At 42.2% G+C, this 21,309-nt stretch overlaps 1 pseudogene; it reads left to right on the top strand.

Moving 5' to 3' along the window:
- Positions 1-5,788: 5,788 nt before the first annotated feature.
- Positions 5,789-21,077, top strand: LOC136387983 (L-lactate dehydrogenase A chain-like; annotated as a pseudogene).
- Positions 21,078-21,309: the final 232 nt, after the last annotated feature.

Below are 21,309 nucleotides of genomic sequence, written 5' to 3'. Positions count from 1 at the left end.
TCCTTCCTTCTACTTCCTCTAGGCTTTACTTGCTGTTATTTTTCTAGTTCTCTTAGATGCAGAATTAAGTTGTTTATTTGAGCTTTTTCTTGCTTCATAAGGTATGCCTATAATGCTATGAAGTTCCCTCTCAGGACTGCTTTTGCTGTGCCCTATAAATTTTGAGTTGTTGTATGTTCATTTTCATTTGTTTCAAGGAAATTTTTTATTTCTTCCTTGATCTCATTGTTAACCCATTTGTTATTTAATAACATGCTATTTAGTTTCCAAGTGTTTGAGTGTTTTTCAGATTTTCTATTGTAGTTGATTTCTAGTTTCATGACATTATGATCAGAGAAGATTCTTGATATGATTTCAATCTTCTTAAATTTACTGAGACTCGTTTTATGTCCTAACATGTGGTCTATCCTAGAGAATGTACCATGAGCACTTGAAAAGAATGTATATTCTGCTGCTTTAGGGTAAAAGGTTCTAAAGATATCTATTAAATCCAGTTGATCCAGTGTGTCCTTTAAGTCTGCTGTTTCTTTGTTAATTTTCTTTCTTAAGGATATAACCAGTGATGTTATTGGAGTATTGAAATTCCCTACTATTATCGTATTGCTGTTGATCTCGCCCTTTATGTCCATCAGAATCTGCTGTATATATTTAGGTGCTCCTATATTAGGTGCATAGATATTTATAATGGTCATATCTTCCTGTTGGATTGCTCCCTTTATCATTATGTGGTGACCTTCTTTATCCCTTACTATAACCTTTGTTTTAAAGTAGCCTTCATTTTGTCAGATATAAGTATTGCTACCCCAGCTTTATTTTCAATTCCATTTGTATGAAATATATATTCCATCCCTTTACTTTCAGTCTATGTGTATCTTCTGTTTTGAAGTGGGTCTTTTATAGACAGCATATGTACAGGTCTTGTTTTCTTATCCATGAAGCTACCCTATGTCTTTTTATTGGAGCATTTAATCCATTTACATTTAAGGTTATTATTGATATGTAGTTGCTTATTGTCATTTTATTCTTTAAATCTATATTCTTCTTTTATTAGATTTTCCCCCCTTTGTTCTATTTACAACAGGTCCCTTAACATTTCCTGCAGCATTGATTTGATTGTAATGAATTCCTTGAGTTTTTTGTTTGTTTGTTTGTTTGTTTGTTTTTGTCTGGGAAGCTTTTTATTTCTCTTTCAATTTTAAATGATAGCCTTGCTGGATAAAGAAGTCTTGGTTGTAGGCTCTTGTTCTGCATTACTTTGAATATTTCTTGCCATTCCCTTCTGGCCTCAAGTGTTTCTGTTGAAAAGTCTAATGTCATCCTTATGGGGGCTCCTTTTAGGTGATTGATTACTTTTCTCTTGCATCTTTCAGTATTCTTTTCTTTATCTCTTAGCTTTGGTATTTTAATTATAATGTGTTTTGGTGTAGGTTTCTTTGGGTTCCTCTTTAAAGAGATTCTCTGTGCTTCTTGAACTTCTATGACTATTTCCTGCATCAATTTAGGAAAGTTTTCAGCTATGATTTCTTTGGTCAGGTTCTCTATCCCTTTATTCTTTCTCTTCTCTTTCAGGAACCCCAATTATGTGGATGTTGTTTCTCTTCATGTTGTCAAAGAGTTCTCTTAGAGTTTTCTCAGACTTTTTGATCCTCTTTTCTTTTTGCTGTTCTACTCTGTGCTTTATCTTGTCCTCAAAATCACTGATTCGATCCTCTGCTTCATCCAGTCTGCTTTTAATTCCTTCTAGTGTAGTCTTCATTTCTGATATTGTGTTTGTCATTTCTGTCTGATTCTTTTTTATAACTTCAATGTTCTTTTTGATGCTTATTATCTCTTTGTTTAGGTGCTCATTATGTCCATCTATTGTTGCTCTAAGATCCTTGAGCATCCTAACAATCATTATTCTAAACTCTGCATTTGGTATCTTGGTTATTTCCATCTCATTCAGTTCTTTTTCTGGAGATTTCTCTTGTTGGTTCATTTGAATTGCATTTCTCTGTCTTCCCATTTTGTCTCTGTATAGACTTCTCCTTTGGATGTGTTGTTTGTGTAGCTAGCTGAATATAGAGTTGATGTTGTCTGCCTCCAGCTTTCTGTTGTGTTGTTTCTAGATCATCTTGGGTTGGCCTCAGCTATTGTTTGCAATCTGCTGTGGGCTACTTGTCTTCTGCTACTGCATTTTTTGCTATTTGTGTCAGCATTTTATATGTCTTAGTTGGGTCAAGTGTGAGGAGCTTTTCCTTAAGATACCACTCTAACTAGGGTTGTTAGGTCCTGAGCTGATGCTCTCCATATCTGGCTGCTGGATATACCAGCCCTGGACTTCCCTGGCCAGAACCTGGCACAGACCAGTGGGGGTCAATGCTTATGACTGGCCCATAGCAACCTTCTTGGAGATACAGGCAATCCAGAATTTGTGGCTGCCTCTGCTGAACCCTGATGCTGTTATAAATATCAACTGCACTCCTAGGCTGGCTTTTATCTACTCTTGGCCAGTGTGTGTGGCCTCTCTATTCCTGAGGTGTGGTCTTTCTGCCAGTCCCCCACTGCCGCCTCCCCCTCAAGCACTCGGGCACTGGCACTGCCAGGTGCATGGGCTTGCAGGCTGCAGCTCGGGCTGTCCCACAGGCACGTGGGCTGCCTCCCCAGGCTCTGCCTGCCAATGGGCGTGCGGGACACCTCTCCAGGCTCCGCCCCCTGTGTGCACATGGGAGCTCTCTCTGGGTTCCGTTCCTCACTGCTGCCTTGCAGGCCACTGGGCTCCACCCCCGCTGCCACCACGCAGGCCAAGCACCACAGCTGTCACCACAGCTGGGCCCTCCAGCCCTTCAGAGGGTACTCAGCAGTTTGGGGAGGAATTGTAGCCCAGACCTCAGCACTCAAAACCTGTGTCCCTGATGTGCCCCCTGCTTCTAAGCATCTCTTTGCACTGTCTGCAGGAGGAGAGCCTCTGGTGGATGGAGTAACTGCTTCCCTTTGCTGGCTTGGTTCTCCCAGAAACAATGGTCACTTTAGATTTGAGGAGAGATCCAGTACAGGGGTCAGGGTGGCTGTTCCCCAACAATCTCTCCCTGTGCCCCAGAGAGTACACTCTCTTCTCACTACTCCAGTCCTCTTGGCGCTCCCTGCACTTGGAGCCCCAGGTAAGTGGCTGTGACTGAGATTTTCAGTGTGGTCCCTTTAAGACAGAATCTGGGTCTGAAAGTTCTGTCTCCCTCTCGCAAACAATAACCTGGCTCTTCTTTCAGCTAAATACTGTCCATACGGCTCCTCTAGTCTCTGGAACTCCAGGCTGGGGTTCAGATCCTGGGGCTGAGGACCTACAACTCTCCAGGCAACCTTCCCTGCTGCTAGAAACCCTCCAGGGCACCTCTCACTCTTGGGAGCAGGGCAGCCCTTTCTGCATCTCCACCTTTCCTACCAATCTCAGTGTGGCTTCTTCAGTGATGCTTGGTTATAGATTCCTCTTAGTTTAGTCCAAAGTTGTATTTTCAAGATGATTGTTCCTAAGTTAAGTTGTAATCCACTTTGGTTCTGGGAGGTGGGAATTGTAATGTCCACCTACTCAATCGCCATTTTCCCTCTCTCCATTCAATATTTGTTGAGTAAATTATACTTATAGCCCTGGAAGGTTGGCTCAGTGGTAGAGTATCAGTCTGGTGTGTGGATGTCCCAGGTTTGATTCCTGATCAGGGTACACAGGAGGAGCACCCATCTGCTTCTCAACTCCTCCTCCTCCTGCTTCTCTCTTTCTCTTCCCTTCCTCTCCTAAAGCCATGGTTTGATTGGAGCAAGTTGGCCTTGGGCACTGAGGATGGCTCCATAACCTCCACCTCAGGCACTAAGAAGAGCTTGGTTGCTGAGCAACAGAGCTAGGGCCCCAAATGGGCAGAATATCACCCCCTGGTGGGCTTGCTGAATAGATCCCAATCAGGATGCATGCGGGAGTCTGGCTCTGCCTCCCCTTTTCTAACAAAAAAAAAATTTACACTTATAATTCAGAGCTCAGTAAATTCTTTAATTTCAGTTCACTGCCTAACCTAGTAAATGAAATTGACTAAGATAAAAGGAAAAGAGGTTATTTTATTTATTTATTTATTTATTTATTTATTTATTTATTTATTTATATTTTTCTGAAGCTGGAAACGGGGAAGCAGTCAGACAGACTCCCACATGCACCCAGCCGGGATCCACCCAGCACGCCCACCAGGGGTCGATGCTCTGCCCATCTGGGGTGTTGCTCTGTCGTGACCAGAGCTACTCTAGCACCTGGGGCAGAGGCCAAGGAGCCATCCCCAGCGCCCGGGCCATCTTTTGCTCCAATGGAGCCTTGGCTGTGGGAGGGAAAGAGAGAGACAGAGAGGAAGGAGAGGGGGAGGGATGGAGAAGCAGATGGGCGCTTCTCCTATGTGCCCTGGCCGGGAATTGAACCCGGGACTCCTTCATGCCAGGTAGATGCTCTACCACTCAGCCAACAAGCCAGGGCTAGAACAGAGGTTATTTTAATACAAAGTAGAATATACAGTTCCCCAAAGCTTGATCTTGTATGTTCCTCCCATCTTTTCTCAACTCACCTCTCTCCCCTCTCCTCTCCTTTGCTCTCCTCTTCATGTCTCTTCTCATCCTTGTCTATACTTTGATCCAAGCCAATCTCATGCATTCACATAACTTAAATCTGTAGGCTGATTCCACTCTGAATGTAAGTCTCTAGTCCTGACCTCTTTTCTGAACCTGAGATCAGTGGATCTAACTGACATTTCTTTCAATATTATGTCTAAAATTACACCTCAGACATTTCCACTTTAACCTGCTATTCTTCCAACATGGCTCTTCCCATTGGGTGGCACCATCATCCATTCAGATGTCCAAACCATTAATCTGGGAATAATCTTTAACAACTCCTTCTCCATATCCAATGAAATGCCAGATCTCCAAACCAGACCTAGGATCTCTCATCTCTCACCATCCTTACTTGCCACCACTATCTGTCACCTGGAAATAGGACAATCTCCCCTTTGTAGCCACACTTGTAGTCTTGCTTCTGTTTTTCAATAGCAGCCAGAGGAATATTTAAAATTACATATCAGACCACATTACTTATTGTTTAGAAGTCTGTAGTGGTTTCTATTACCCTTGGGAAACACTTCAAAATGCTCACCATGACCTCACAGTCCTCCATAATTGGATTTCTTACCACTTTCACTTCCTCTGGTTCCATTCTCTGCTTTCTCATCGGTCTCCTTTCAGTTCTTCAAATACCCCATCATTCTCTGGCTTTCTAGTCTTCATATCTACTGTCTTTCATAGAAGGCTCTTATTCCCACTCTTCACTTAGGTAGCAGATAACTTCAATTGATACATCAAATCTCAGTTTAAATGTTTATTCCTCAGAAAGCCCTTCCTGGCATTTCCTTCTTAAACCAGAGCTCTCTTTAAAGCACACATCATAATTCTTTAACCCCTTAGAGTGCTTATCACAATTTGCAAATGTATACTTAAATGTGGGAATATTTGTTTGACACCCATCCCCTATCCCCAGCCCAACACCCCTCACACAGACACATGTGTGCATGCCCTCTAATTTCTTTGTCTCTCAAATCTCTGGGACCCAGCACAAGACTTGGTGGTAGAACATGTAGATTTTTGTTGAATGAATGTGGTAAGGCTGTGAGAAAGAGACAAACCAGGTCCTGGGTGAGTTCAAAGGAGAAGGGACAACTTCCAAATGGTGGTGCAGAGAAGCCTTCAAAAGAGATAAAACATTTGTTGGAAGCTTTGAAAAATGGGCACGATGGAACCAGCCGAGGCGAATGACATAGGAAGTGGGTGGAGTGGGGCTTTCCAGGTGGATGGACCTCATTGGAAAAACCCAGGTGGTGTTTGAGAAACGATGAGTAACTGGGATACCCGGACTATAGGGCTGGGAAGGGGAGGGGGACTAAAAAGGAATGAGAAAAGTGGGACCTAGTCTTCTATCTCCAGAAGGTGCTGATGGGTGGCCAAGAGGCTTCTCCTGGACAAGGTAGCCCTTCTCTTCCTTGAGTGCAGGCTCCTGGGATACTTCACAGACATGTTTCCCTTAATTAACCCTCACTCAGGAGGTAAGGGGCAGTAGGGTGCAACACCTTTCAGCCCCTGCGGCTTCCTGCCCCACCACAGCCCCAGGCCCCGGAAATGGAATGTTGCTTATTCTGTGATGTTAATTGTATCTAGTCCCACATGAAGAAACTTGGGTCTTTAGACAATTTATAGGGAAAAAATTAGGACTGAATTCAAACAATTCTTCCGCAGGCATTTGACTCAAATTTATATTGTGTTCAGGTGTGAACACCCATCATTGAAGCCTCTAAAAATATTCTTTCAGCTACACGCGTGACTTTTGGAGCTTTCTGAGAAAACACATGCCTAGCTTCTCTAGTCAATAGATTACAGTTTTCAAAGAACATTTAGGAAGTGCTTTCCCGTCCATTCTGTTGGGTGCTTTCCATGAGTTAGCTCATCCAGTCTTCACACTCATCCCCCCAGAGAGGCACTGAGATTTATCTTGTATTAATAGATAAGGAAACCAAGCTCAGAGGGATTGAGTAACTTGCCCAAAGTCACACCGTTTGTAGGCGTAAAGCCTGCATTTAAATTGAGGCCTGTCTGACCTAAAGCCTGGCTCTCAGCTGTGTTATGCTATATGGCTTTTCAAAACAAGGTGTGTAGACTGGGTGTGGAGGAGCCATCATGATTATTTTTTAAATAACATTTTTACTTTAAAATAAGGACAGATCCACAGAAAGATGCAAAAAATTGTTTCTTTGTGTAACCATACACAATGTCAAAATCAGGAAATTGACATTAATCCAATTTAGAGTTTATTCAGATTTCACTAGTTTTACCATCAGGGTTACTTTTTTTAATTAAATAAACTTTCCAAGGGAAAATAAATGAACAAACAAACAAAAACCTTCTTGGAAGGTCCTTTGGAGCCTCTTCTTTCATGGACACCTGAATGCTGACTGAAGTCCCCGGCTTCTTTAAACAATGGGTCTGAAGAAGGGGTGACTCACCATCCACAGAGAGCTCCATTTCTGCTGTATGGGCCCCAAGGAAATGCTCTATTGCCAAGGGACCTTACTGCATGCACGCAGCTTTCACAGGGAAAGGACTGCTAGCAGGAATACCTAGAGGGACCTGCTGAGACTGCTGGGAGTCCAGTTGTTTGGAGGCCTCTAAACCCCTTGGGGCTACCTAAGACCTGGCTCAGCCAGAGTGCCTCTTTGCCCCTATTGTCTGTCTCCTGGCAGCTGATGCTAAGCGATAAGCATGAGAGATAAAGCAGGTCTGGGGCTGTGAACCTGCTTGAATCACTGGCAGCCAACCAGGCCATTTTTTTTAACCTGGAAAAACTTCACCCCCAGGACAGCCCAGGCGAGTGTTTGGGAACCTGACGGGAAGGAACAATGGCGGGAAATGGAGGCCCAGGCTTGGGCGGTAGGGCTCTGCCACCCACACTCCTTCGCACTGTTATTCCTGGCGAACACCGAGGTTTGCTTTGGTTTAGACAAACTTTGTGGGAAGAGGTGCAAATGAGGCTTGGAAATTAAAAGGAAGTAGTATGATGACAAGGGAAGTGTTAGGGGGTTGTTTTTTAAGCTTTAGAGATTTGGTTGTAAATGACTCTGAAAATTACCTCCCTGGATATATAATGACTGTGGCCGAGTGTTGAAGCCACTTGGGGATTAATTTCCTTGTTAAACTGTTTCACTTCTGAATTTTAGAGACCCTGGAACAAATGAGAAGTCAGGCCTTACATTATGAAGATGAATGTTTGTCCTCCTTTGGTGTGGCCATAAGGGCAATGGGGCTCTGGCCCCCCTGCCCATCTCTCCAGGTAAATCTAGTGACTCATTTTTAACATCATAAGAGAAGAAAATCTGGTTAGATGAATGTGGTGTGTTCTTTGTGGACTCACACTGGTTTTTAGAGATGATTGAGTATTTTACCAAATGCTCAAAAGCTCTCTGCTGTGTTGTATTCCCCCTAAACTAAAAAGTTCTAACCCTCAGTGCCCTCAAATGTGACACTATTTGGAAATAGGGTCATTGCTGATATAATTGGTTAAGACGAGGTCATACTGGAATAAGAAAGACCCCTAATGCATTATGACTGGGATCTTTATAACAAGAAGACATTTGGACACAGACATGCACACAGAGAGACCATCCTGTGGCAATAAGGGCAGAGATTGGGGTGATACTCCTCAATGAATGCCAGGGTCTGCCAGCAAGTGGCCAGATGCCAGGAGAGGGCACAGAACCGACTCTCCCTCGCAGCCTCAGAGGGCACCAACGCTGCCGACACCTTGATCGCTGGCTTCTAACCTCCAGAACTGTGAGACAGTGAATTTCTGTTGTTTAAACCACCCACTTTGTGGAACTTTGTTACAGCCGCCCTAGCGAGCTAATAAACTCTCTTAACAATGTTATTTCAGGATCATTCTCACAGTTGACTTCAAGGTCACTGATCCATGCTGTGTGAAATCCACCTACTTTCCACTTTTTTTTTTGACAGAGACAGAGAAAGAGCCAGAGAGAGGGACAAATAGGGAAAAACAGACAGAAAAGGAGAAAGATGAGAAGTATTAATTCATAGTTGCAGCACCTTAGTTGTTCATTGATTACTTTCTCATATGTGCCTTGACCAGGGGTCTATAGCAGAGCGAGCAAGCCCTTGCGCAATCCAGTGGCCTTGGGCTCAAGCCAGTGACCTTGGGCTTCAAGCCAGTGACCATGGGGTCATGTCTATGATCCCACGCTCAAGCTGGCAAACTTGGGATTTTGAACCTGGGTCCTCTGTGTTCCAGTCCGATTCTCTACCCACTGCACCACCACCTGGTCAGGCTCTTTCCACTTTTAATATTAGAATAGATCTTACCATTTTTGTTACCCAACATTCTTCCATTCTCAAAAATGCCTATAAGCAAAACAAACAAACAAAAAACCACAAGAAACAAAAAAACAAACAAAATCATAAAAGGTTTTTTTTTTTTAATGTTTGTTTTATTAATTTAAGAGGGAGAGGAAAGAAGGGAGAGACAGGAACATCAAGCTGTTCCTGTATGTGCCCTGACCAGGAATTGAACTGGCAACCTCCGTGCTTTGGGACGATGCTCCAACCAGCTGAGCTACCTGGCCAGGGCCAAAACCATAAAAGGTTTAAAAGTGATTGTGCTTAAATTAGAAGCAGTCTCTTCTTTCTGAAAGAAGAAGGAGAAGAAGAGAAAGAAGAGGAAGAAGAAGAGGAAGAAAAAGAGGAAGGAGGAAGAGATGTAGTAGGAAGACAAGGAGGAGGAGGAGGAGGATAAGAAAAATCTAGCTGTGCTCAATTCAGGAGATATTTTCTACTGGTTCTTAGTCCAGACGAATGTGGGAACCAGTGTTGGCAAAGTACTACTGTTTTCCCAGTAAGCACATTACACCTGCATTGAGCCTCCATAGCTTCTTTTCCTTGGATCTCAGATACACAGAAAAGGGAGAGTCACACTAGAAGCCCTGGGAACAACTGTTGCTGGCAGAAAGACAACCTAAGAACATGAAAGAAGCAGCATAAGTATGATCCACAGCCCTGTTGGAGATAGGGGTCCTTTCACTGCATCCACCCCAACAGTGCCCTTCAGACAGAGACAAACAGGACACCTGGGCTCCAATGGGCCTTAGCAGAATCTCTATGACCCACCAGGTCATTGGGGTCCAGTAGACATATCTCCCTAAACATGGGGTCCTGGCCCTTCTGCCCCAGCCCCAAACCCTACTTGCTCTGGAATGCAGGCTACTGTAGACATAGGTCAGTTAATCCTGAATTTGTAGCTTGAAACCCATAGCACTTTCTCTCCAATCTAGAGATCTTCCTGCGGCCTCCTCTTAGAATGTAGGTTGTGCTTGGGCAGTTGGTTGGAAAGGTCAGGAGAGGGAAAGGAAGACCATTCTCCTTCTCCTTGTTTCCCAGTGTACCCTCATTCTTGACACACAGCCTTGCTTGGTCTTTGCAAGATCCTCTGCATTCTCTGCCTAAAGGTTAGTGGTTTTGTTACATGTTGGAGGAGAGAGACATGAATGTGTGGGGGATGGGCATGGGGACTTCGTCGGGATGCTGAGCTTATACATTCCTCCAAGCAGTGCCGGGTTTAGATTAGAGCTGGGACTTCTGAGGAGCCAGTCAGAACTCCCCTTCCCTTAACAGGCAACCTCTAATTCTCCCGGCAGCTGCCTTGATTTAGCTTGTGATTGCCTGGCCTCAGCTGACCCATTTTCTGTGCTGGAGGTAAAAGACAGGGAAAACGCAGGAGGTAGGGAGGGCCCAGGGAGCTGCCTGATGCTGAGTGCCCATCCAGGGGGAGAACTGAGCTCTATAATGGCACCACCCCTTGGGGCTGGATTCACTCATTAATCCAACAGGCTCCCCTTGGAGGCCTCCAGAATCCCTTCTCTGTCTGGTTTCTTGCCCTCTTCACCTCTCTCAGAGTCCCCTGGTCTTTTAGTCTCTTTTCTCCTGCCATTCAGAGAAGCTGTGAATCACATCCACAGATTCCTGAGCACTTCAACAAGAGGTTTAGGACTGGACTGAAAAGATGGCAGTGGAGTAGGCAGACGCCCAGCTCTCACTACCAAACTGGAATACAAATCAATTTAGGAAAAATCAGCATGAAAAACCAACTCTGAACTACAAGAACAGCTCTCAAAAACCAAGGAGCAAAGTAGAAGCCACAAAAAACTGGTAGGGAGCACCTGAATCTCCCCTGCTTACAGGAATGGAGGGGGGGGGGTGTGAGGCTGAGAGCCCAGAGGGGATCTCACACAAGGGAAAAGGGCAGAAACTACTGCTCACAGCCACTTGCCTGGTGACCAGAGAGCAAGATGTGTTGAAAAGACCAGCTTATCTCCCAAGTGGAAAGGACAGAGAGAGGGACAGACTGTGAGGGGCTAGGAACGCAGGAGATGAACTAAAAAAGCTGACTCATCCGTGCTGGAGGTGGCCATAGCTGGAAGAGGGACTAAACCTTTCACAAAACAGAGCTGAATTGCTTCTGGATCAGAGATCTCCAGACATCTATCCAGCTCCAATCAGCACAACAAGACACAGCTGAAAACAAGAAGTGGGGAGGAGGGGCAGTAACTCAGGTCTCCATGGAGATCTGAGATACACCTCCCCCTACTGAAGCTGAGGAAACACCCTTCCCCCAGAGAGATTAATTGGCTAAAGAGGCCTTCAGAGTCTCAGGTTACACCCACCTCATTCCTGGATACAGTTTCAAGGAAGCCCCCTGCTGAGATCATTAACAAGACTATCACCTGTTAAGAAAACAAACAAATCAAGACTTCAAAGCTGCCCAAATCTGAAACGATTACAGATAACAGCTGATACCAACCCAAGAAGACCTAGAAATAACTGATAACTGGAGGCAGACAACACCAAGCCTAGACTCAACCAACTCTACAAATAAAAAACCCAAAAACAGACAGTGAGAAAACAAAGAAGTGCAATCCAAATGAAACCACAAGAGATACCTTCAAAAGATGAACTGAGTGATATGGAAATAATCAAACTTCCAGATGCAGAGTTCAAAATAATGATTGTAAGGATGCTTAGGGATCTTAGAACAACAATGGATGGTCATTATGAACACCTAAATAAAGAAATAGCAAGTATAAAAAAGAATCAGTCAGAGATGACAAATACAATATCAGAAATAAAGACCACAATGGAAGGAATTAAAAACAGGATAGATAGAGCTGAGGATTGAATCAGCGAGTTGGAAGACAACTGGAATAAAGGCATAAAAGCAGAGAAGAAAAGAGAAAAGAGACTCAAAAAGTCAGAGGAAACCCTTAGAGAGCTCTGTGACAACATGAAGAGAAATAACATCTGCATCATAGGGGTTCCTGAAGAAGAAAAAGAACAAGAGATAGAGACTTTGTTCAATCATATCATAGCTGAAAACTTCCCTAAATTAATGCAAGAGAAACTCTCACAAGTTCAAGAAGCACAGAGGACTCCATTAAAGAGAAACCCAAAGAAACCTACACCAAGACACATCATAATTAAAATACCAAAGCTAAGCAATAAAGAGAAAATATTAAAAGCTACAAGAGAAAAGAAGTTATCACCTACAAAGGAGCCCCCATAAGGATGACATCTGACTTCTCAACAGAAACACTTGAGGCCAGAAGGGAATGGCAAGAAATATTCAAATTAATGCAGAACAAGAACCTACAACCAAGACTACTTTATCCAGCAAGGCTATCGTTTAAAATCGAAGGAGAAATAAAAAGCTTCCCAGACAAAAAACAACTCAAGGAATTCATTACAACCAAACAAATGTTGCAGGAAATGTTAAGGGGCCTGCTGTAAACAGATCAAAGTGGGAAAAGAATATAGCAAAAATGGAATACACCTTTAAAGAAGAAAATGGCAATAAACAACTTCATATCAATAATAACCTTATATGTAAATGGATTAAATGATCCAATCAAAAGACATAGGGTAGCTGCGTGGATAAGAAAACAGGACCCATACATATGCTGTCTACAAGAGACACACCTTAGAACAAAAGATACACATAGATTGAAGGTAAAAGGATGGAAAAAAACATTTCATGCAAATGGAAATGAAAAAAAAGCTGGGGTAGCAATACTTATATCAGACAAATTGGACTTTAAAACAAAGGATATAGTAAGAGATAAAGAAGGCCACTACATAATGATAAAGGGAGTAATCCAACAGGAAGATATAACTATTATAAATATCTATGCACCTAATATAGGAGCACCCAAATATATAAAGCAGACTTTGATGGATTTAAAGGGCGAGATCAACAGCAATACTATAATAGTAGGGAATTTCAATACCCCACTAACATCACTAGATAGATCCTCAAGAAAGAAAATTAACAAAGAAACAGCAGACTTATTGGAAACACTAGATCAACTCGATTTAATAGATATCTTTCAGAAGCTAGAAAAAGCTCAAATAAACAACTTAACCCTGCATCTAAAAGAATTAGAAAAAGAACAGCAAGTAAAGCCCAAATGTAGTAGAAGGAAGGAAATAATAAAGGTCAGAGCATAAATAAATGACATAGAGGCTAAAGAAACAATACAGAGGATCAATGAAACCAGGAGCTGGTTCTTTGAAAAGGTAAACAAGATTGATGAACCTTTAACTAGACTCACCAAGAAAAAGAGAGACTCAAATAAATAAAATTAGAAATGAGAGAGGAGAAATAACAACTGACACAACAGAAATACAAAATATTGTAAGAAAATACTATGAAGAACTGTATGCCAAAAAACTAGACAACCTAGATGAAATGGACAAATTCCTTGAAACATACAATCTTCCGAAAATCAGTCTGGAAGAATCAGAAAACCTAAACAGACCGATTACAACAAATGAGATTGAAACGGTTATCAAAAAACTCCCAACAAAGAAAAGTCCAGGGCCCGATGGCTTCACAACGGAATTCTACCAAATATTCAAAGAAGAACTAACTCCTATCCTTCTCAAACTATTTCAAAAAATTCAAGAGGAAGGAAGACTTCCAAGCTCCTTTTATGAGGCGAGCATAATTCTGATTCCAAAACCAGGCAAAGACAACACAAAGAAAGAAAATTATAGGCCAATATCTCTGATGAATATAGATGCTAAAATCCTCAACAAAATATTAGCAAACCGGATCCAACAATATATGGAAAAAATCATACACCATGATCAAGTGGGATTTATTCTGGGGAGGCAAGGGTGGTACAATATTCGTAAATCAATCAATGTGATTCATCACATAAATAAAAAGAAGGAGAAAAACCATATGATAATTTCAATAGATGCAGAAAAAGCATTTGATAAAATCCAGCACCCATTCATGATCAAAACTCTCAGCAAAGTGGGAATACAGGGAACATACCTCAAAATGATAAAAGCCATCTATGAGAAACTCACAGCCAACATCATACTCAATGGGCTAAAATTAAAAGCAATACCCTTAAGATCAGGAACAAGGCAGGGGTGCCCCCTTTCACCACTCTTATTTAACATAGTCCTGGAAGTCCTATCTACAGCAATCAGACAAGAAGAAGAAATAAAAGGCATTCAAGTTGGAAAAGAAGAAGTAAAACTATCATTATTTGCAGATGATATGATATTGTATATAGAAAACCCTAAAGTCTCAGTCAAAAAGCTACTGGACCTGATAAATGAATTCAGCAAAGTGGCAGGATATAAAATCAATACTCAGAAATCAGAGGCATTTTTATACACCAACAATGAACAGTCAGAAAGAGAAATTAAGGAAATAATCCCCTTCACAATTACAACCAAAAAAATAAAGTACCTAGGAGTAAACTTAACCAAGGAGACTAAAGACTTGTACTCGGAAAATTACAAAGCATTGATAAAAGAAATCAAGGAAGATACAAACAAGTGGAAGCATATACCGTGCTCATGGTTAGGAAGAATAAACATCATTAAAATGTCTATTTTACCCAAAGCAATCTATAAATTCAATGCAATACCAATTAAAATACCAATGACATACTTCAAAGATATAGACCACATATTCCAAAAATTTATATGGAACCAAAAGAGAACTCAAATAGCCTCAGTAATCTTAAAAAAGAAGAATAAAGTGGGAGGTATCACACTTCCTGATATCAAGTTATACTACAAGGCCATTGTACTCAAAACAGCCTGGTACTGGCATAAGAACAGGCATATAGATCAATGGAACAGAACAGAGAACCCAGAAATAAACCCACAGTTCTATGGACAACTGATATTTAACAAAGGAGGTAAGGAAATACAATGGAGTAAAGACAGCCGCTTTAACAAATGGTGTTGGGAAAATTGGACAGCTACCTACAAAAAAATGAAACTAGATCACCAGCTTACACCACTCACAAAAATAAACTCAAAATGGATAAAAGACTTAAATGTAGGCCGTGAAACCATAAGCATCTTAGAAGAAAACATAGGCAGTAAGCTATCCGACATCTCTCGGAGCAATATATTTGCTGATTTATCTCCACAGGGAAGTGAAATAAAAGACAGGATAAACAAATGGGACTATATCAAACTAAAAAGCTTTTGCACAACTAAAGACAACAAGAACAGAATAAAAAGACAAACTATACAATGGGAGAACATATTTGACAATACGTCTGATAAGGGGTTAATAACCAAAATTTATAAAGAACTTGTAAATCTCAACACCAGGAAGACAAACAATCCAATCCAAAAATGGGCAAAAGAGATGAATATACACTTCTCCAAAGAGGACATACAGATGGCCAATAGGCATATGAAAAAATGCTCAATATCACTAATCATTAGAGAAATGCAAATTAAAACCACAATGAGATATCACCTCACACCAGCCAGAATGGCGCTCATCAACAAAACAACACAGAATTAAGTGCTGGCGAGGATGTGGAGAAAAGGAAACCCTCCTGCACTGCTGGTGGGAATGCAGACTGGTGCAGCCACTGTGGAAAACAGTATGGAGATTTCTCAAAAAACTGAAAATCAAACTGCCTTTTGACCCAGCTATCCCACTTTTAGGAATATACCCCAAGGACACCATAGAACGGCTCCAAAAGGAGAAATGCACCCCCATGTTTGTGGCAGCATTGTTCACAATAGCAAAGATCTGGAAACAGCCCAAGTGTCCGTCAGAGGACGAGTGGATTAAAAAGCTTTGGTATATATATACTATGGAATACTACTCAGCCATAAGAAATGATGACATCAGATCATTTATAATAACATGGATGGACCTTGATAACATTATACGGAGTGAAATAAGTAAATCAGAAAAAAACTAAGAACTATATGAATCCATACATAGAAGGGACATAAAAATGAGACCAGAGACATGAACAAGAATGGGATGGCAACAGGGGTGGGGGGTGGGGGGAGGGGGGAGGGGGCAAAGAAGGAGAGGGGTTGGGGGAGGGGAGGGGCACAAGAAAACCAGATAGAAGGTGACAGAAGACAATTTAACTTTGGGGGAGGGGTACACAGCACAATCAAATGTCAAAATAATCTAGAGATGTTTTCTTTCAACATATGTACCCTGATTTATCAATGTCACTGCATTAAATTTAATAAATAAATTTTAAAAAAAACAAAAAAAACAAAACCAAGAGGTTTAAGACTTTCAGATTCTCCAGACTGGAATATTGACAAAACAAACCTTTTCTCTTGCTAATATTGACTGCCTTTTCTAGCTCAGCTCAGATGACTTGTTATGCCAGCAAAGTCTGTTTGTTTTAAACTGTCTCACAAGAAAACCCAGGAAGATGCAAGACGATGAGAAAGTCCTGTCCTGCCACAGAAGCAGAGCAGAAAAGAAAATCCCCAGCCCGACTGCACACTCAAAGCAGAGAAGGACTCGGCTTAGATCTGGGGAGGACACACTCACAGCGCTCCAGCAGCTGTCCAGGCCAGGAGCATAAAGAGTTAAGGAATTGCATTTGGACAAGCACTGCAGCCTGAAACCCAAGCTCCTGAGGTCCCTTTCAAAGTCCAGGGCCAGCGACGTGTTTATTGTTAACAAATGCTACCACCGGACCAATAGCAAGGCAGAGTATGGTTCTGAGATAAGGGCCTCTGGATGTCACCAGGCAACAGGCACAAAGAAGGCTGGATCAACCGCCCAGCAGCTGATTACACCAGCCCCTGACTGCCCCCTCGGCCCCCATAGTTCACACACCAGGGCAGCCCAGTGGGAGAGCCAGTAGGCCTCAAATTCCCTGAAGATCAAATTACTACCAGTTTCTAGATTGGGGGGGGGAAAGGAAGTGGTGTAGAAACAGCTTTATTTAGAAACTTTAGTACAACTTAGTTGATTGAAAAGCTGGGTTGATGGCAAAGGTGAACATTTTCAAATAAAAAGGAAATGTCACTCCAAACTACAGCAAGACTCATATGCCTCTCCTCTGTTCATGTTCTTGGAAGTCAAGAGACAGGCTCAACCCCAGGCTCCCTCGACCCTGACCCCATTGCTTCCCTGGGGGAAGCCTTGGACAAATGTACTAAATTAGCCTCTGGGTAAATGTAAGGTGAAACCTAAGGATGCTTGTTTCCCATTCCTACAAAGTATACTCCATTCACGTCACAGTGCCAGAGGAAGGCAAGCCTCACCCATCCCAGGCCATCTTATTTCAAACTAACGGAGAGTTAAAGAAACATTTTTATTTTATCAGGCACTTCTTCATTCAACATTTAGAGCTATGGCAGAGGCTGAGCTCGACGCTGGGGTGGCAAAGATGAATCGGTCATTCTCCCACATGGTCAGACTTGCTCCAAAGGTTCATCATCTTATCTACTCTCTATGCTGAAGACTCTCAATTCTATCCTCCCAGCCCAGCTCATACCTTTCTTCTAAACATCAGCCCAATATATCAAATGGTTTTTCAAACACCTTTTTGTGGGTTTTTCACAGGCTTCATCTCTCTACCACCAAACTTGTTCTACATGAGCTCTTTTGTCTTAGTGGATGATACTACCTCCCCCAAGATAGGTTAAATTGTGTTCCCCCAAAATTCATATATTGATGTCCTCATTCCCAGTATCTCCTAATATCACCTTATTTAAAAATAAAGTTGTTACAGATGTGATCACTTAAGACAAGGTCATACTGGAATAGAGTAAATCTAGTTCAATGACTTACATCCTTATACAAAGGGAAACTTTGGACACAGACATGGACACAGGAAGAAGGCCAGGCAAAGAGACATAGGGAGCAGACAGCCACCTGCAAGCCAAGGAACTCCCAAGACTACTAGGAACTAGAAGACAGGCCTAGAATGCCATCATATGGTACATGGCACCATCAACACTTTGATTTCAAACTTCTGACCTTCATAACTATGAGACAATAAGTTCTGTTGTTCTGAGCCACCCAGATTGTGACACTTGTAGTGGCAGCCTTTGGAAACTAATACACCTCCACTAAGCATTGTCCAGGGAAGGAGCTGGAAAGCTTCCATTGAGTTATTTCCTCCATCACCATTTACTACTCTGTAGCCATGTCTAGTAAATTACCAAATTGTCCATTACACCTCTGCCAACAATTCATTTGTCATCATTCTTGCTGCTACCACCCTGGAGCAGGCCACCATTATTTTACCCAAATCCTTCCTAACAGCTGCCCCTGCCTTCAATAGCATCTCCTGTCTATATATATGTTTCTCAAATTGCAGCCAGAATCATCATTCAACTCACAAATCTGAGATACCACTCTCCTGCTTAAAATTGTTCAGATGTTCCTCCTTGCTCTTAGAATGAAGTTTACTCTTCCTTAAGGGCTGAAAAGGCACGGGATAGCACAAGCCCTGGTCTCCTCTCAGACCCCCATTTCCTGCCGGTATTATTCCAGCAACAATGAACTTCTTTCTCTTCCTTATATGTACCACATTTTATCTAGTTACCAACATTTACTTAGGTTGTTCCCTCTGTATGGAACAACTGCCTCTTTATTTATTAGTGTCCCACCCAGATGGTAAGCTCCCAGAGGTAGGTGATTCCATCCATCCTGTTCATGGGCGTTTCTGCAGTGCTTAGCATGTTGCCTGTGACATGGTAGGTGCTCAACAATAAATTTCTTATTGACTGACCAACTGACTGACATACAACTCCTATCCTCTCGGTCCTGAGAGGAGACAACAGTGTGGATAAAGAAGTTCAGCAACTCAGAATTAGAACTCGGTCTGACTCAGCTTGAAGAAGTGGGGGAACAGTCCACAGAGGCAATGACATTTAAGCTCGACCTTGAAAGATGAGGAGGAATTGGCCACAGTAGCAAAGGGGCAGGGTAGGCAAACTCATTTTAAGCCAAGAAGATTCCATGGTGAAGGAATAGGGTATGTTTGAGAAATGGTGGGACCTTGGTGTGCTCAGAGCATGATGCACAGAAAGTCAGCTGATGTGGGCTGGGGTCAGATTGAATTCTCTAAAGAACTTATTTCTGCATACAAACCTCAATGACTGTTCTTGGACATCAAAGAGCAAAAAGCAAGTTTGTGATCTCTCTTTATAGTCAGGGAAGGGGAGACACACAGTCAGAGTGCTGCTCTGTTGCTCAGGATGATCCCTGCAAATCCATTTGCTCTGGGGTTGAGAGCTCTTCGGGGCCTCCAGCCAAGAGCCTACATTTCTGCTGAGGCTGAACATTTGAATAAAAACAGCTGGGACCTCACTTGCAACCCCCCCATACCCCCAAAAAATCTCTGATAATTCTTAAAAGACACTAGTTGAATGAGCAGTTGTCTAATTCCTTTCCAATGTCCTCTGATGGAAGGCTTTCTCCAGTTACCTTTTATCATTCTGAAATCTCTCCAGCTCTAACTTAATTTCATTCCCTTGTTAGTCTTTTCAGGCATAAGAAATAATTTGCCTAAATCTTCTGCATAAAATCATTGCTTATATTCGAAGGCAAGAATTTAACCACCCATTTGCCTTCTCCAAAGAAAACAAATTTGATTTCTTAACTGTTTTTGTACTGAATCCATTCTCTCTCCCACAACTTTAACTTCTTAAGGTCATTTTAATCTCTCTCCCTTTCCCTGAACCCTTTGGTCAAAATGCATGGACTAGAGCAAAAACAAAGTGTAAAAACAAAAAAAATCTTTCATAAGGTAACTGAGTACCAGAACAGTTGCTGCCAAGTCCAGATCCAATGCTGTGTGCTACCGCGGCCTGCTCCTGACTGCCTTTGGTTCTGAATCCAGTGTGGCAGTGCTCGAGGACCAGCTGATCATGAATCTTCTTAAGGAAAAACAAAGCCCTCCAAATAAAATTACAGTTATTGGGGTTGGTGCTGTTGGCATGGCCTATGCCATCAGTATCTTAATGAAGAACGTGGCAGATGAATTTGCTCATGTTGATGTCATGGAAGGCAAACTGAAGGGAGAGATGATGGCTTTCCAATATGGCAACTTTTTCTTTAGACACCAAAACTTGTCTCTGGCAAAGACTCTACTGCAGGGGTTGGGAATCTTTTTGGCTGAGAGAGCCATGAACGCCACATTTTAAAATGTAATTCCGTGAGAGCCATACAACAACCCGTGTATGTTACACATTATCCAATAAAAATTTGGTGTTGTCCCGGAGGACAGCTGTGATTGGCTCCAGCCACCCACAACCATGAACATGAGTGGTAGGAAATGAATGGATTGTAATACATGAGAATGTTTTATATTTTTAACGTTATTATTATTTTTATTAAAGATTTGTCTGCGAGCCAGATACAGCCATCAAAAGAGCCACATCTGGCTCACAAGCCATAGGTTCCTGACCCCTCCTATACTGTAACTGCAAATTCCAAGCCAGTTATTATCACAGCTGGACCATGTCAACAGGAGGAAGAAAGCTGTCTTAATTTGGTCCAGCGTAATGTGAACATTTTTAAATTTATCATTCCTAATTCTGTAAAATACAGTCTCAACTGCAAATGGTTTATTGATTCCAATTCACTAGGTATCTTGGACTATGTGGTTTGGAAGATGAGCGGCTTTCCCAGAAAAAGTAGTTGCAATCTGGATTTAGCCCAGTTCCATTACCAAACGGGGGAAAGGCTGGGCGTTCACCCATGAAACTGTCATGGGTGGGTTCTTGGGGAGCGTGGAGACCGAGTGTGCCTGTATGGAGTGGAGCGAAGGTTTCTGGTGTCTCCCTAAGGAATCTGCACTCTGAGTTAGGCACTGAAGCATATAAGGAACAGTGCAAAGAGGTTCACAAACAGGTGGTTGACCGTGCTTATGAGCTGATCAAACTGAAAGATACACGTGCTGGGCCATCAGACTGTCTGTGGCAGATTTGGCAGAAAGTATAATGAATGATCTTAGGAGGGTGCATCCACTTTCCACCATGATTCAGGGTCTCTATGGAATAAAAGAAGATGTCTTCCTTACTGTTCCTTTATTCTGGGACAGAATGGCGTCTCTGATGTGAAGGTGACTCTGACACCTGAGGAAGAGGTCCATTTGAAGAAGAGTGCAGATACACTTTGGGGGGTCCAGAAGGAGCTTCAGATTTAAAGTCTTTTGATGACCTCACTGTCAAGGCAACAACAAAATTCTTGGCAACAGTCTCCAGGTTGGAGATTGTACATCTTGTCCTTTTTTTCTGATCTTTGACTGAAAATATCAGTTTCCTAAAGATAGAAATAGTTATGGTTCACAAAACCTTGCATCTGTGTCCTGATGCAGGATGGTACTTATCTGGTGTAGTCCTACCCAGATTAGTGTGACATACTTCCACTTCCTCAAG

The sequence above is a fragment of the Saccopteryx leptura genome, chromosome 1 (assembly GCF_036850995.1).
Source record: "Saccopteryx leptura isolate mSacLep1 chromosome 1, mSacLep1_pri_phased_curated, whole genome shotgun sequence".
Lineage (NCBI taxonomy): Eukaryota > Metazoa > Chordata > Mammalia > Chiroptera > Emballonuridae > Saccopteryx > Saccopteryx leptura.
The sequence above is the reverse complement of the archived record's forward strand: the minus strand, read 5'-3'. Positions and strand labels throughout refer to the sequence as shown.